We start from the raw sequence: 16,328 nt of genomic DNA, 5'->3' as shown, positions 1-16,328 counted from the left end.
GAATTACAAAATCTGCAGGAAAAATGAACTTATCAACTTTAACCAATAAATCTTCAACAACTCCATATGGATAAGTGTATGATTTATTAGCTAGTTGCAGTGTGATGTTGGTAGGTTTTACTTCTTCTGTGCCTAGTTTCTTCATGATAGCTAAAGGCATCAAGTTAATGCTTGCTCCCAAGTCACACAATGCTCTTCCAACAGTGCACTGTCCTATTTCACATGGAATGCTAAATGATCCTGGATCTTTTAGTTTTTGAGGAGGCTTTCTCTTGAGAATGACACTGCATTCCTCTGTCAAGGGTACTGTCTTGTCGTGCTCTAGCTTTCTTTTTCTGGAGAGTAGTTCTTTCATAAATTTTACATATGAAGGCATCTGCTTCAAGCCTTCTGCAAAAGGTATGTTAATCTGTAATTTCTTAAAAACATTAAGAAACCTTTCAAATTGTTCTTCCAATTTAGGATTTTGAACCCTTTGAGGATAAGGCAGCCTTTTGTATTTTTCTGGGTATATTGGCTTGCAAGCCTCTTCAAAGAGTTGTTTCTAGAAATTCTTTTTAGAATTTCTAGGAGCTTCCACTTTTTCTTCTAATTGCTCTTTCTTTAATAATATGAAGTTTCCTTGTTGTAGATCTTGTTTAATCCTCCTTTCTTCTGCTGCATTATTAACTTTCTTTTCTGCAACTTTTGGACTTGCAACTATAGCTTCACTCCTTGTACTGATGGCTTGATATTGCTCCTTAGGATTTATTACTGTGTTACTTGGAAATCTGCCCTCATCTCTGCTGGACAACTGCTTAGCTAGCTGTCCAATTTGGGTTTCTAGTTTTTTTATAGAGGCTTCTTGGTTTTTGAAGCTTGTTTGGGTCACCTTCATAAAGTACAACATGGTTTTCTCCATCTCAGTCAACCTTTCATTCATAGGTTTGGAAAGTTTCTGAGTTCCTTGAGGTTGAGTGGATGGATTCCTCTGAAAATAAGGATGTTGTGCTGCTGGACCTGTATTAGAAAAAGGTAAATTGGAGTTAGAAGTCTTGGCAGCAAAATATTGATTATTCCAATTAGAATACTGTTGACTTCTATTATTCAAAAATTGAAATCCAAGAGGATATGAGGGTTGTTGTCTCTTAAAATTGTTCATATAATTTACTTGTTCTTGTGGTTCACTTGTAGATGCCTCACATGCACCATTGGCATAATTTCCTCCACAAAAATCACAGTTTAGCTGACTGGTAGGCATACTCCTTGCTTGAAGATTTCTGATTTGTTGAGTTAAGGCAGCTATTTGTTCTAAAAACATTTGATTTTGTAGCTGGTTCTGTGCAAGAAAGGTTTCCAAAACCTTAGCTTCATAACCAGAGTTTTTTCCTTGATTTCTTGGGTTTGAATTCTTGTACATTGATGATGTCATCATTTCAATGATTTTCTGGGCTTCTTCTAAAGATTTTGTATTTAAGGAACCTCCAGCAGCAGCATCAACCATTGTTCTTGTTAATGTATTCATTCCATTATAGAAGGTTTCTAATTGCATCTAGTCTGGAATACAATGATGTGGACACCTCCTTAGCAGCTCCTTGTATCTTTCCCAAGCTTTATACAATGACTCTCCTTCCTACTGCACAAAAGATGTAATTTCTCCTCTCAGCTTGGCAGCTTTGGATGGAGGAAAATACTTGGTTAGAAATTTATTCACTAGCTCTGTCTAAGTTGTGATACTTCCTTGTGGTTGAGCTTTCAACCAGCATTTGGCTCTATCTCTGAAGGAAAAGGGAAATAATCTCAGTCTGATGGCTTATTCACTAACCCCATTCATTCTTATGGTATCACATAATTACAAAAAGTTTGAAATATATAGGTTAGGGTTGTGAGAATTTCCACCAAAAAACTGATCCTATTGGACTAAGTGTAATAGGGCAAGTTTAATCTCAAAATGTTTAGCTTGGATAGTTGGCCTCATTATAGAAGAATTAAAACCTTGCATGTTAGGAATTGCATAGTCCCCTAATGTTCTAATTTTATTTTGCTCTACCATCTCTATTTCTGGATTTGGTTGTCTCAAAGGTGTAGGTGTTCTTTTTACTGTAGAAGTATTCTGAATTTCTGGAGAATAGACAACTTCTACTTCACCATCACTTCCTATGAATTTTTCTGCTCTAGCCTCTCTTCTTAATCTTCTTAAGGTTATGTCTATGTCAGGATCAAAGACCAAAATTGATTTATTTTTGTTTTTACCACGCATATATAAATCAAAATGCAACAAAATTAAACCACAACTCGATATTCAGAAATGCACAACAAAGATTATGCAGAAGATATTAGCAAAAGCATATAAAATTCAAGTCTAGCAACTGCAGAATTATGCAAAATTGAATAGAAAATGATGTAGAGAAATGAAATGAAATTATGCAGAAAAATGCAAAAAATAGCAAAAAATAGTGCAGAAAACTACACAAAATGCAGAAAAGAAAATCATGCAGAAAAACATGGAAGCAAAACAACAAAAATAAATGCTCAATCTAGCTACTTCTCTGCTACTAATGATATTGAAACACAAACTTAAAAACTTGTTGTTTACAATTCTGAACACTAGCAAGTGCACTAGGAATTGCAGCAAGTAATGAGTAATTTTTAAGATCAAAATATCGTCTCTACGGGGAATTAGGAAATCAATTATCACTTTACAGAACTATAACTATTTGAGCCATACGAATTTGGAAGATTTATAACATTTAGAAGTCAAGAACAAGCGCAATTAAAAAGTAAGAAACTTGCAGTAAAAATAAAGTATGAAAGTTGTGATGAAATGAGATAGGAATGAAGAATAGTTAGGAATTTATTTCACAAGAATGTCAATATCAATTCAATCATGCCTCTGAATATTCAAGTAATTGGTTAATTGCCAATCAGTTTTTCTTATTAATAGTTAAAGTTTAATTCCTTAAATCATTGACCCTAACAAGCAACTAAACCCCCTAATCCCTTAGGTGAAGTTCAATTTCAAGTTGCATTAAGACTTAGAACCGTAGGATTGCAGTATTAGGTCTCCTTATCCCTAAGAAATCCCCAATTCTGATTGCTAACTTAGATCAGAGAAGCAAATCCAACTTTCATTGGTAAATGTTCCTCTTTGATTAACCATATGAATTTCTGTCCACAAAGTGCAATAACAGCAGAATTAACAATTCAATTAATCCAAAAACTCAAATTTCAGAAGCAAATATCGAATCAATACATCAATTCAAGTTCCATAAACTCCTAACTATGGAGAATTAAGCAAACATTGTAACAGAGAAAGAGAAAAGAAGGAAAAGAAGAGAAGAATTGCAGAGAACCCATCTCCACGAGCTTCAATCTAATGCCTCTTCTTGGAGCTTTGAAATTCGACCCCAATCCTCTCTCTCACTCTCTCTCAACGAGAATCTACTAGAAAAAATAGAAAATGAACAAAAAGCCCCGAGTTCTGAGCTAAAAACATATATTTATAGAAATCTCAATTCTGTGCGTTATCATTCTTGGAGATAAGAGTGGCCACGCAGAAGCTTATGTGGTTTCTGGAAACTGGAACTATCACTTTCGCTGCTAAGAGTTGCAATGCAGAAGGTCGAGTAGTTACGCGTGATCACTTTCGAGAGCAAGAGTGACCACACACAACTTGCCTTGATTCACTCCTCTCTAGAACATTTACTTTCACTGGTAAGAGTGTTAACGCAGAGCTTGTTGAAATTTTGCCTTCTCTGGAGCACTCACTTTCGCCATCAAGATTGTTAACGCAGAGCTTGTTCTTCTGAGTAACTCTTTGGAACACTCACTTTCGCTAGTAAGAGTGACCATGCCCAGACTTTTTTCTTCTTTTAAGCTCTGGAACGATCACTTTCACTGAAAAAAGAGTTAACGTCCAGTGTGTATTCCTCTTTGATGTCTGGAGTGATCACTTTCACTGACAATAGTGATCACGCCCAACTTCCATTCCATTGTTCTTGTGTTTTGGAGTCCAGAATTGCTATTCTTCCTCTTCCTTTCCATTGATCTTCCATTTCCATGACTTTTGCTCAGATTATTCCTACAAAAACAAGATTAATTTCTTAATATCTAACCAGAAATTCCACAAATGCTAAAATAACTACATATTAAAAGAAAACTTTCAATCATTCTATTTTTCTAAATTTTTCTGCTTTTCTTATATATTTTCCTTATCAAATGGGTTAGAAATACACTAAAATATTAGTAAAAATATGGATTCATCAATTAACACTACCTGTGGATATGACAAATCTTTTATAATACATCAAAAACTTGGTGCACTTGCCAAAACCCTTAACAAGTTTTCTGGCGTCATTGTCGGAGAGTGTGATCACAATTATTAGTTGCCTCTAAGATTTCATGAGGTCTAATATAGATAAGTGAATACTCACTAGTTAGCCCTTGCACAAGGATAAACCATATACAATATAGGGCCCTTAACAAAGGTAAAGACAAATTATTAGTCAAGAAATGAGTGTGAGGCCTTGTAATGCATTCACTCTCAGATATACTGTATACACTTAGGCTAATGTCATTCACCATCCTACATTTTTCCCAGATTACCATAATAAGCCTAATTGATAAGTCTATATTTTGGTCTATTTTTATAACTTATATATTTATGTTTGGCCTATATTTTAGTTGGATTTTGCACTAATTCATATATATTGTGCATTTAGTATAAGAAGCCCACAGTTGGATTTTTGGGCTTTTTATAGCACATATAGTCCTTAAAATGCTTCCACCTAAGCTTAAGGAAAGGAGTTTTTCTATTTCTTGCACCATTAAAAACACTCATATTGATTAGACCTTATGTGATCTAGGAGCAAGTATTAACCTTATCCTTTATTATATTTTCAGGGAACTTGGGATGCATAAACCAAAATCTACCTCCGTGTTATTTCAGCTGACAGACAGGTTGATCACTTATCCTGAAGGAATAGTAGAAAATGTGCTTCTAAAGGTTGAAGAATTTATATTTCCTATGGATTTTATGGTGCTTGACATGGAAGAGGATGGTGATGTCCTCATCATACTGGGTAGACCTTCTTAGCCATTACAAGAGCCCTTATAGACTTCTAAGAAGTAAAGCTCACCTTGAGGTTAGAAGAGAAAATCAGAAAATATGCACATGCCAACTCTCATGGACATCATCTCGCTTATGCGAGATTGGGTTTGCTTAAACGAAAATATTAGAAAATAGTTGGAAAAACTACTGTCTGCATATCTCGCCCAAGTGAGATAGAGATCACCCAAGCAAAAATAGTCTTACTCAAGTGATAATTCGCTTGCTCAAGCGAGAGCATGTGCGATTCAATGGGTATTTAAAGGATTTCATACATGAGACTTGCATTACAATCCAAGAAACATTTTCTAACTCTTTTTCTCTGAACTCTCTTTTCGCTCCTCTAGAGAAAAGTTTCAAAAACTCCAAAGTTACTTCGAATTCGAGCTTGAACCTCAACTTTATAGAATTGTTGATGAGTATCTTAGAGTTTAACTCTTCATTTTCATATCTATTTTCTTTGTTTTCTCTCTTCTTAAAAACGATTCTTCTTTGTAAAATATAAGAAGATCTTAGCTTATTGGACCACTCTTTCCATTAACTTCTTCACTAAACTTGTCCATTGAGGTAAGGAGAACTCTATTCTATTACTAAAAACATGATTTGTTGTACTTGTGTGGATGTGACTATATGTCCTTGTGTATGAATATATGTCTATATGATTTTGCTAATAACATGAGTTTTCTTATTCTTGATGAATTGAAATGACATGTGTATTGAAAATAAATGTATGTATGAGGTGAACTTGAACAAATTAGAAAGAGAAAAGAATGAATAAAATGTTAGTATAAAGATTACAAGTTCAAGTTATATGACTAATGAGAAGAGTGAAATCATAATGAAAAACATGGAAATGAGAAGGGAGATATGAAAAGAGAAATGGAATGAAAAAGGAAAATGATAAGGATAAGTATGGATAGTTCAGAGATACACAGGAGTGTAGAAGATAGAGACGATTTGAGCAATATTGGAGAAATAAAGGTAGTGGATGCTCTTCTTGAATTACGTATAACCACTAAGAGTAAAAGCACCTCAGGCCTCATACTTATTTCTTGACCTAAACTCCTGACCATTTTGTTAAAAGGGGTCGATTGTAACATCCTTATTTGTATTTAAAACAATATCAGTAAATCTTCAGAATTAAATGGAAAATGAGATAAATTTTTAGTTACTGGTCAAATATAACAGTAAATTATCATATATTTCGTTCATTTTTGCTCAATTGTACAAAATTTTGAATGATGAATAATAATGATTAAGCAGAATCTGAATAATAAACATTAAAATACATGAACATACATTGTTCTCATAATAAACATAATGTTAACATTTACAAAGTATTCATTAAAACATAATAAAATACATTACGACTTCATTTTCAACATTTACAAATTACAAAACATATGGATTCCTAATGAGCAGCCTATCCATCACGTGACCAAAGAGACATTAGTCATCCCCATGCCATCCCTCTATCATCACTATATCATCAGAGTCGAGGTCGCCATCCAATCCGAGATATACATCACCAAGGTCTGCAGTAACATGGGTACCAGTAATTCTCTCAAACGTCCAATAAGATGGTCTTCCAAGATAATCATGGTCATGATACATGAACATATATGTCAATGCTGCAGGGGTCCTCACGGTGTCAGGAAAGATATATACGCATAGAGTATGACGGATTCTACTTATAGGAAAATCAAAAGGAATACTAAAGGCTAATTCTATTTCCATCATAATAAGGTCACTAGATACATCACTTTCATATACAATAATCCTAAAGAAACAAAGTTTTTTATTCTCATTAAATACATAATTTAACCTATGAGTTATAGAACTATCTACAAGTCTAAGGCTCTCGGTGGGTGCTGTCATCATGGGTTCCTGAAATGATTATGTAAGGATGAGTTTCTATTTCCATTACTAAGCATACAATCACAAATAATTTAATGATACATATGAAACAATCATGCAAGCATCATACTACAAGATTATTAATATTCTAATTTATTCAACTTAAGTTCATTACTACTAACACTTCTATTTTTTCCTTTCACTGCCCTTGGGATCTGTCGAGGTCTTCCTTAGCATAGATAGTCGCTGGATAGCAGTAACTACATGGATACAACGTGTGCTGACCTAGCCCCTTTTAGCAAAAGCATGATCAGGAGTTTAGTCAGGAAACGAGTGTGAGGCCTGTGGTACTATTACTCCTATTTGTCTTGCACAATTTAAGAGGAGCATCCACCATCTCATTTTCTCAAGACTTTTCAGTTTTCTCCATCTTTCATACCCTTAATGTACTTTTAAACTATCTATACTGTCCTTATCTTATCCTTTCGTTATTTCTTTTCCCTTTCCATCTTTCTATGTCATTTTTCTATATTTTTCTTATTTCATTATTATGTCACATATTACTCAATTCCTGATGAGAGTTAATTCCCTCGGACTCAGTCCACCATATTCATATATATGTATACATATTCAAAATAAAGATTACAATCATCATCAATCATCACCAAAACATGCTTCGCATATATCAAATTATATTCCAAGCATATCAAAAACATATTATCACTTATCACATATTCAAATCAAATACAATCATGCATGCAAATACAACATTTCTTAGTAATAAGATAAAACTCTCCTTACTTTAGAAAACTAGTTTTTTTTTTTTTTTTTGGTTGAGGAGAAGATAAGAGAAGGTTGGTTCACGGACCTAGGTAATTCAACACCTTAAAGAAAAGAGATTCTTTGAGAAAAGAGAAAATAAAGAAGATAGAATTGAAAATGAAAGGTTCGAGCTTTAAGATACTCACCAACGATTTCGTAGAGTAGAAGTTTGAGCTCGTGTTCGGTGAAGTTTCTGAATTTTTAAGGCTTTTATCTATGATAAGAAAGAGAGAGTTTAAAGAATATGAGAAATGTACGTGAGTTGTGAAAGTGAAATGAATTTCTATGCTACAAATCTCTTAAATAACCCCAGCCTCGCGCAATCTCGCTTGAGCAATGAACAACTCGCTTGAGCGACGGTAACTTGCTTGAGCGATAGATATCTCGCCTGAGCGAGATATATAGACAATAGTTTTCTCAACGTTTTTCTGGTATTCTCGTTGAGCAAGCTCAATCTCGCCTCAGTGAGCTCAATCTTGTAACGCCCCGAATTTTGTAATATTAATTATTGATAATTATATAAATCTAAATGTATATTCATGTGTGTATTTTTAGATATATGTTGTGAATATGTATATATATATATGTGTGTGTGTGTGTGTGCATGACTAGTTGGGCTGAAATGGGCTAAGTGCCTAAGTGCAGGGCGTATTACTGAGTTGTTCTTGTTGCAGCGAGAGGGTTCTCGCTATAGCGAAAGGGCCTTGGGAGGAAGGATCAAAACTGTCGCCTTCTTGTTGTAGCGAAAGACGTCTCGCTGTAGCGACAGAGCGATAGTTTGGGGTGCATTTCTGGGTGCAGTCTCGCTATAGCGAGAGGGTCTCGTTGTAGCGAGATTCTGCAGAAACAAGGGTGCAGCTTTGTCTAATATTTTTGCTGCAGCGTGAGGGCGTGCCGCTGCAGCGAGGTCCCCTAGCTGTAGCGAGAGTGTCGTGACCAAAAAAGGATTTAAAGGGAATTAGGGTTCGAAGAGGGTTATTTATCCCTCTCCCTTTGAAATTCTTTCGATTCTTTCATTCCTAAACCCTTTTCCACCGATTAAATTGCCTCCAAAGCCATTCGGGAGATTGAAGGTGATTTTTAATGGTTATGGTTTCGATTTTTCATCCCCTTTCTCTATTTTCGTGGTTTCCCTAGGTTCTCATGGAGTTTCTCCATGTGTTTAACATGAAATCTATGAGGGAGAGCACTTCTTGGTGGATTTAGTGTGTGAGACGTCAATCCGAGGTAAGAGGGACTTTACCCTATCTCAATGTATGGAAATTCTTGCATGTTTTGTCGATTAATCCAATGTGGCTGAGATAGAGAGTAGGAATTGTGTGTTTGATAGAAATTGGTATGCAAATGTGATGTGTGTTGGAATAGTTAGGCCCCGTGGGGGTGATTGTGTGTGTGATAGAATGCCATTCATTAGTGAATTAATGATATTGTGAATGAATGAAGGTTGTGTGTTGTATATTGTGGATAAAATATGGACTCGAGGGCTGTGTAATATAGATGAATATTGGCTACGTGCCGTGTAATGTGAAATGAATGTGGGCCTAGTGCCGTGTATGTAAGCATGATCATTGCATGCGTGAATGGAATACGTGTGAATGACGTGATAGCGCCGTTGTATTGTGTTGTGAATGGTTCAGCGATACACTGGGGTGTGGAGGATAAGGACAGTAGAAATACCTTGGGGAAGAGGGAGTGGTGGTGACACCGACTGTGGAACGGGTGCACCACAGGCCACACACTCTCTTCCTGACTAGACCTCTGACCACTATCTTTGCTGAGCGACCCGTGACTGCCCATGTGGTATCCGTGAGGCGGGGGTAACCGGCAACCATTCATGGTGTAAATTTGTGATCATAATGCCACAGTGAGTGTGACTGGTGTGCGTATGCAGGGGTTTATGTGTTGTACGTATTAATGTGAAATGCTGCCGATGCCGTGAGTGCATCGGTGTTAAATTGACATAAGCTGTGTGATAATGTTGCATGTGATTGTATTTGTCTAATGTATTGAAAATGTGCTGGAGGTGAGACTATGCTGACTGTGCATTTTTGGTAGTGTAGAGTACTCATCCTTACATTCATTTTTTAGGTAATCAAGAGGATTAACACCGGACTCAGTGAAGGGATGGATGAACTGTTATAGGACTTAGCTGTTATTTTGAAATTGTTGTAACTGAACTAGTCTTGTAGCAGTTATTTGTTATTAATTTGTAAACCTTCCCTTATTTTGAAGTATTTTATGAAAATTAGTTATTCTAATTTGTGAAATTATTATTAAATCAAAATTAAATTTAAGGTGTTACAATTTTAGTATTAGAGCAATTCATCCAAACTGGACTGGGGTATCAGGCTGAAGCATCCAAGATAAGTGTTGGTTATTTTGTTTGCCTGAATTATAATGTATAAATTGATTGGTGAATTAATGATATTGTGAATGAATGAAGACTGTGTGTCGTATATTGTGGATAAAATGTGGGCCCAAGGGCCGTGTAATCTAGATGAATATTGGCTACGTGCCGTGTAATGTGAAATGAATGTAGGCCTAATGCTGTGTATTTAAATGCAATATGGGTTGTGTGATGTATGTAAGCATGATCACTACATTCGTGAATGGGCATGATAGCGCTGTTATATTGTGCTGTGAATGGTTCAACGATACACTGGTGGTGTGGAAGATGAAGACAGTAGAAATACCTTTGGAAAGAGAGAGTGGTGGTGACACCGACTGTGGAACGGGTGCACCACAGGCCACACACTCTCTTCCTGACTAGACCTCTGACCACTATCTTTGCTGAGCAGCCCGTGACAGCCCACGTGGTATCCGTGAGGCAGGGGTAACCAGCGATCAACGATAACCACGTCGCAATGGTATCAAACAAACTAGATTTTCTTAAAAATTTTGCAATAGTAGGAGTAAACCTAGGTCATCTCACAAGGATATAACATACATTTTGTTTCTAGTTCCATCATGAAATTTCATATTAGCTTTGGGATGGATTGTTTTGAATTAAATTGTAAACAACAAAAAAGAAAAGAACAAAGAATGATTCTAACGAAACGAAATATGAAGTTCAACCAAATCAAGATCTCAATCACTACAACGCAATTCTCATTGTTACACGAATACAATTCCAACGAATTTCCAATCAACACTAATTCAATACAACATTAATAACCCGAAATCTAAATCTAGATTATGAATTCCCTCAAAACAAGAACTGCAATCGCAAATCCAATGCTCTAACGAAATTCAGAAAAATTGATTTATTGAATTAGGTGAATTCATTTATTTCAAATATGAAATTCTCATTCTTTGTTTAGAATGCAAACAAAAATTCAATATCATGAAAAACGTAATTATCCTAATCAGAAAAGAGGAGGAAGAGCGAGAATTCGATAGAACCTAACCCGAAACTCAAATGCAATGTAGTTCTTGAAACCTTGAACCGATTGATGGATTAGCCTTGCTTTATGATCATGCTTGCTTCGGCCAAAACCAGAAAATAAGAAAAGATAGAAAGTAGAGAGACAAAAATAAAAGAGAGGAGAAGAAAGAATTTAAAATAGAGACTTTTTGAATCTTAAAAAAAATTGCGGGAAAAGAAAAAACAAGGATTCATACATGGAGTCATAACCTATTTAAAAACAAAATAATTGGGCTTAATTAAGGCCCAACTCCCTAATGAGGTTCCTAAACACCTAACTAAGTAAAATCAACAATACAATCAAATTCTAAAAATTTCAGTGCAAGGCCGCAACATTGTGACGTAATTTTGGACCTGAAGATGTTCGAACTGGGCTTTTCTGCCAACAAAGAAGTTGTAGATCTCTGTCTTATATTTCTAGGGACACCAATTTTGTCCAATTCCAAGTAGTGTAGCTCCAGATATGGTCTTTGCAAGAAACTGTGTCAAAATAAGAAATTATGGCAGAAATTAAGAAAGATTTATATTTAAATCCTAAATTACTTACTAACACAAATCTAAACTAACACATCAAAATAATGCAGTAATGAAGCTCAATTAAACCAAAAATATAGAGAGAAAGATGTACTAAAATATGACTATCAACCACTCATGGTGTAAATCTGTGATCACAGTGCCACAGTGAGTGTGACTCGTGTAAGTATGCACGGGTTTGTGTGTTATACGTATTAATGTGAAATGTTACCAATGTCGTGAGTACATCGGTGTTAAATTGACATGAGTTGTGTGATAATGCTGCCTGTGATTATATTTGTCTAATGTATTGGAAATGTGCTGGAGGTGAGACTCTATGTTGACTGTGTGTTTTGGGTAGTGTAGAGTACTCACCCTTACATTCATTTTTCAGGTAATCAAGACGATCAGCACCAGACTCAGTGAAGGGATGAATAGATTGCTATAGGACTTAGCTTTTATTTTGAAATTGTTGTAGATAAACTAGTCTTGTAGCAGTCATTTGATATTAATTTATAACCTTTCCTTTATTTCGAAGTATTTTATGAAAATTGGTTATTTTAATTTATGAAATTATTATTAAATTTAAGGTGTTACAAATCTCGCCTGAGCAAGATAGCAACTAGAGAGGGCGAGATTTCTCCTGTGAGTCCTCGCCTGGAAGACCCAGCTTGTCTGGGCGAGATCTCCATCTCGCCTGAGCGAGGTGACAGTTGAACTAGTTCTATCCTATGTCACTTGAGCGAGATTGCTCTGAAACCAGATATTTCTGGACACTCAGTCTCGCTTGAGTGAGATTCTCTGCATCAACCTCTTCTAAAACTCTTCTCAATTTACTCCTAACATATCCTAATACTATTTAATGTCAAACAAAACATAATTTTCTGAATATGAAAAAGGGGTGTTATAGTTGGCATACATTGTAACCATATAACTGTAGCTATCCGCAACTATTTATGTTAAGGAAGACTTTAAGAAATTCCAGGGGTAGTGAAATTATGAAATGAGAACTTCAAGAATTAGTAGAAAGGAGATGTGATAAATTGAATAATTAATAATTATTGTATGTATATGAAAATGATTGTACTATGTGATTGATTAATGTATTATCCTTGCTTGCATTGTTTGACTTAAATGTGAATTCATGTTTGGTAATGAGAAGAGAGACTCATCCTTACATAACCTTTTAGGGAATAAAAATGACGGATCCATAGGGACTTGTTAGTTTGTCTAAGGTACTTATCACCAATAAAATAAATCATGTAGCAAGGAAGTGGCAGCGGTTATGTCATTGTAGTTTTATTGTACATAGTAATGATGGTTCTGATATTATATTTACTTTAGAAATGACGTTAGAATATGATGTACCCTTAGATTATCTTGGTAGTGGTAGAATCCACCATATCGTATACATAGTTATATATAGAGGTTTGACCAGGCTACCAAATGCATGGAATTATGTGTATACTTTTCTGGGTCATGATCAACATGGGACCTAACTGGTAGCTGATGAGGGTGACCTTGATGAAGACAAAAACTTATCCCTAAAAGAGATAGTAGAGATAGAAGGGTGGCTTGGGGATGATGACCAATAGCGTCTTCAGTCTCTTAGTGGATAGACTGCTCATTAAAACTTGTCATACTTTTGTATTTTGTAAATAATGTGGACTATTTCTAATATATTTTGAAGTTATATTTTGCAAATACTGACTTTTTATAAATATATAAGAACAATTTATATTAATATTATTTTAACTTTTTACTTAAGTTTGTTTAATTTCTATTAATTGATCATTTATATTTTTGTATAAATGTGAGTAAATTAAATGAAATGTTTATATATTCGCACTTGGCATTATGTGAGTAAACGTATTTAATTTGATTTCCCTTTTTGACTCCAAAATTATTTTTCTATTGTATTAAATAAATAAGGATGTTACAATTTTAGCAAACGTATTTAATTTAATTTCTCTTTTTGACTCCAAAATTATTTTCCTACTTTATTGAATAAATAAGGATGTTACAATTTTAGCAAACGTATTTAATTTAATTTCCCTTTTTGACTTCAAAATTATTTTCCTACCGTATTCAATAAATACGAATGTTACACAGCCCATTTAATGCAAATGCAATAGTTCAGTTCTAACTAGTTTCACAACTCAGGTATTTTAGAAGAAACTGTTTATGGTCTAGGAGCGACCCATCTTAGTATCTGGATTCAAACAAAACACAACTCTGCATTTTTTATTGTTACATGTCTAACCACCTAAACATGTAACTCGGCTCTAGAATAGTGAAAATCAGCATGATGCAGCATAGCTATATATAAATTCTCAGTCTGTCTCAGCATTATAGTCATATATTTTCATTCAATCTCAACAGCACAGTCATATATATATATATATATATATATATATATATATATATGTATAAGAGTTATATATATATACTCTTATACCCAATCTGAGCCTTTCATTTAACTTAAATCTAATTTTTTCTACGACTCCTCACCTGAGTGAGCTCCTCTCGCCTGAGCAAGATCCCTTCTCGCTTGGGCGAGAGGACGATTGGGGAGGTCTTATCTTATCTCGATTGAGTGAGGCACACCTTATTTGAGAAAGAAACCCTGCACCTAAAACTCTATATTTTTTGCGTAATAAGGCAATACTAGTCATCGGCTATAATCCTTAGATTATTACATACATAACACACTTAATGATTGATCATAAACCTGCACAACTAATCACATTCAACAAAACCATCACACAGCACTACGAATACACAGCTCTTTATTCAATAATCATACAACTCTTATATTTATACTCCAACATACGAAAATTCATATAATTCAAGCATGCACAACACAATTCAAAAGGAATAATATATATAAAAATATATAACTCTCACATTTTTCTTGTATTTTTTGAGAGAAAAATATGTCTTCTTTATGATAAAGTTTTAAGCTCGTTTATTAAGGCAGAAATCATGATAAGTGACAATAAAATAAAGAATGAAGAAAGAAAATTTGATGAAGATAGTATCAACAAATTAAATAGTTTTAACATTTCAACTCCATTGTTACACCAAGTATTGTTTCACATATACCTATCTTTTAATTTAGATGCTTTTTACTTGATTTTCTGTTTTATTAAAATAGTAAATTAAATAAAAAATATAATAATTTTGTAGGGTAAATAATTTTATAAAAATAGCTCAATATAAAAAATATTAAATATAATAATGTGTAACATTATGATTAAATTTATAACACCTTTACTCATAAAAAAAAAAAAAATTAATATTAAGTAATGATCATTCATTCTTTAAATAGTTATTTATAATAAATTAACATAAAATAAATATAATTTGAAGCCTATGACAATAATAGTCTTAGTAGTCATGAATTATATACAAATTTGGAGGTCTTTGACCTCTTCTATGCAAACCCTCTCTTTTTATTTCTTCTTTATTGATATTGTTGTTGTTATTTTGTCCCAATTTGAGTAAAATATTATGCATTTTCCTTCTTACTTTGTTTTTTTTATTTTATCCTCCAATTTAATAAAATGGAGAGCAGAAATTTCAACTTCATTAATTGCTTTTATTAAAACATTAAATATATTTTTTTATGTTTTAAAAGTTTTAGTATTTTGACATTATATGGCCAATGACGAGGAAGGTTTGACGTGTTTTTCTTCTATTTTTTTAAGAAAAAAATATGTTCTCTTTATGACAGTTTTAAGCTTGATTATTGAGGCAGAAAAAAGGGAGAGATCAAACAATTGACAACAAAATAAAAACAAAGAAATAGAACAAATTAAAGTAAGTCAAAAAAAAGATAGAATGAAGAAAGAAAATGATGAAGATGATATCAACAAATCAAATAGTTCTGAGACTTTAGCTCCATTGTCATTGTCAAGTATTATTTTACATGCACATACCTTTTAGATTAGTTGCTTTTTATGTTGCTATCTATTAAAAATGAAGCATGTTCGTCCCCTAGTATGTTATTTTATTTTCGTTATGAATCTTGAAATTTTTTTTTTTGATAAAAAATATTGACCAATGACACTATGTGACCAATGACGAGTGAGTTTTGACGTGTTTTTCTCTTATTATTTTAAGAGAAAAATATATCCAAAGTTTTAAGTTTGATTATTGAAGCAGAGAAATACAGAGATCACGACAACTGACAATAAAATAAAGAGCAGAGAAAGAGGTCATATTAAAGTGAGTAAAAAATAAAATAAAATGATGAAAAAAAAACGATGAAGATGATATCAACCAATCAAATAGTTATAAGGTTTTACCTTTTTATTGTCTTATTTTAGTAAAAAATAATCTTTTATATGTGGTCCATCTTTTTATTTTTTCACACAAAATAGTAGAATTTTGGATGGGGAGGAATGTGAGATTTATTTTTTTATAATTAATTGAAAATATTTTTTAAGTGAATATAAAAGTAATTAAAAACATATAATTAAGAAAGAAATATTATATTAACATTTTAAAATTTTTTGTTAAAATATTTTTAATTGTTATATAATTTTCTTACATAGACAACGTTATAACGTCTACCCATTATAATTGAATTTATAAGATCTTTATTTATAAAAAATTAATAAC

General features: G+C 33.5%; 1 non-coding gene across 1 annotated transcript; it reads left to right on the top strand.

The window, feature by feature from the left end:
- Nucleotides 1–1,541: 1,541 nt before the first annotated feature.
- LOC113864052 lies at nucleotides 1,542–1,648 on the top strand. Its single transcript, XR_003504658.1, has one exon. It is a non-coding gene; the product is annotated as a small nucleolar RNA R71 (small nucleolar RNA).
- The last annotated feature ends 14,680 nt before the right edge of the window (nucleotides 1,649–16,328 follow it).

This window comes from Abrus precatorius, unplaced genomic scaffold, assembly GCF_003935025.1.
Source record: "Abrus precatorius isolate BTA unplaced genomic scaffold, Abrus_2018 Scaffold3, whole genome shotgun sequence".
Classification (NCBI taxonomy): domain Eukaryota; kingdom Viridiplantae; phylum Streptophyta; class Magnoliopsida; order Fabales; family Fabaceae; genus Abrus; species Abrus precatorius.
This window is presented reverse-complemented; position numbering and strand designations above follow the sequence as displayed.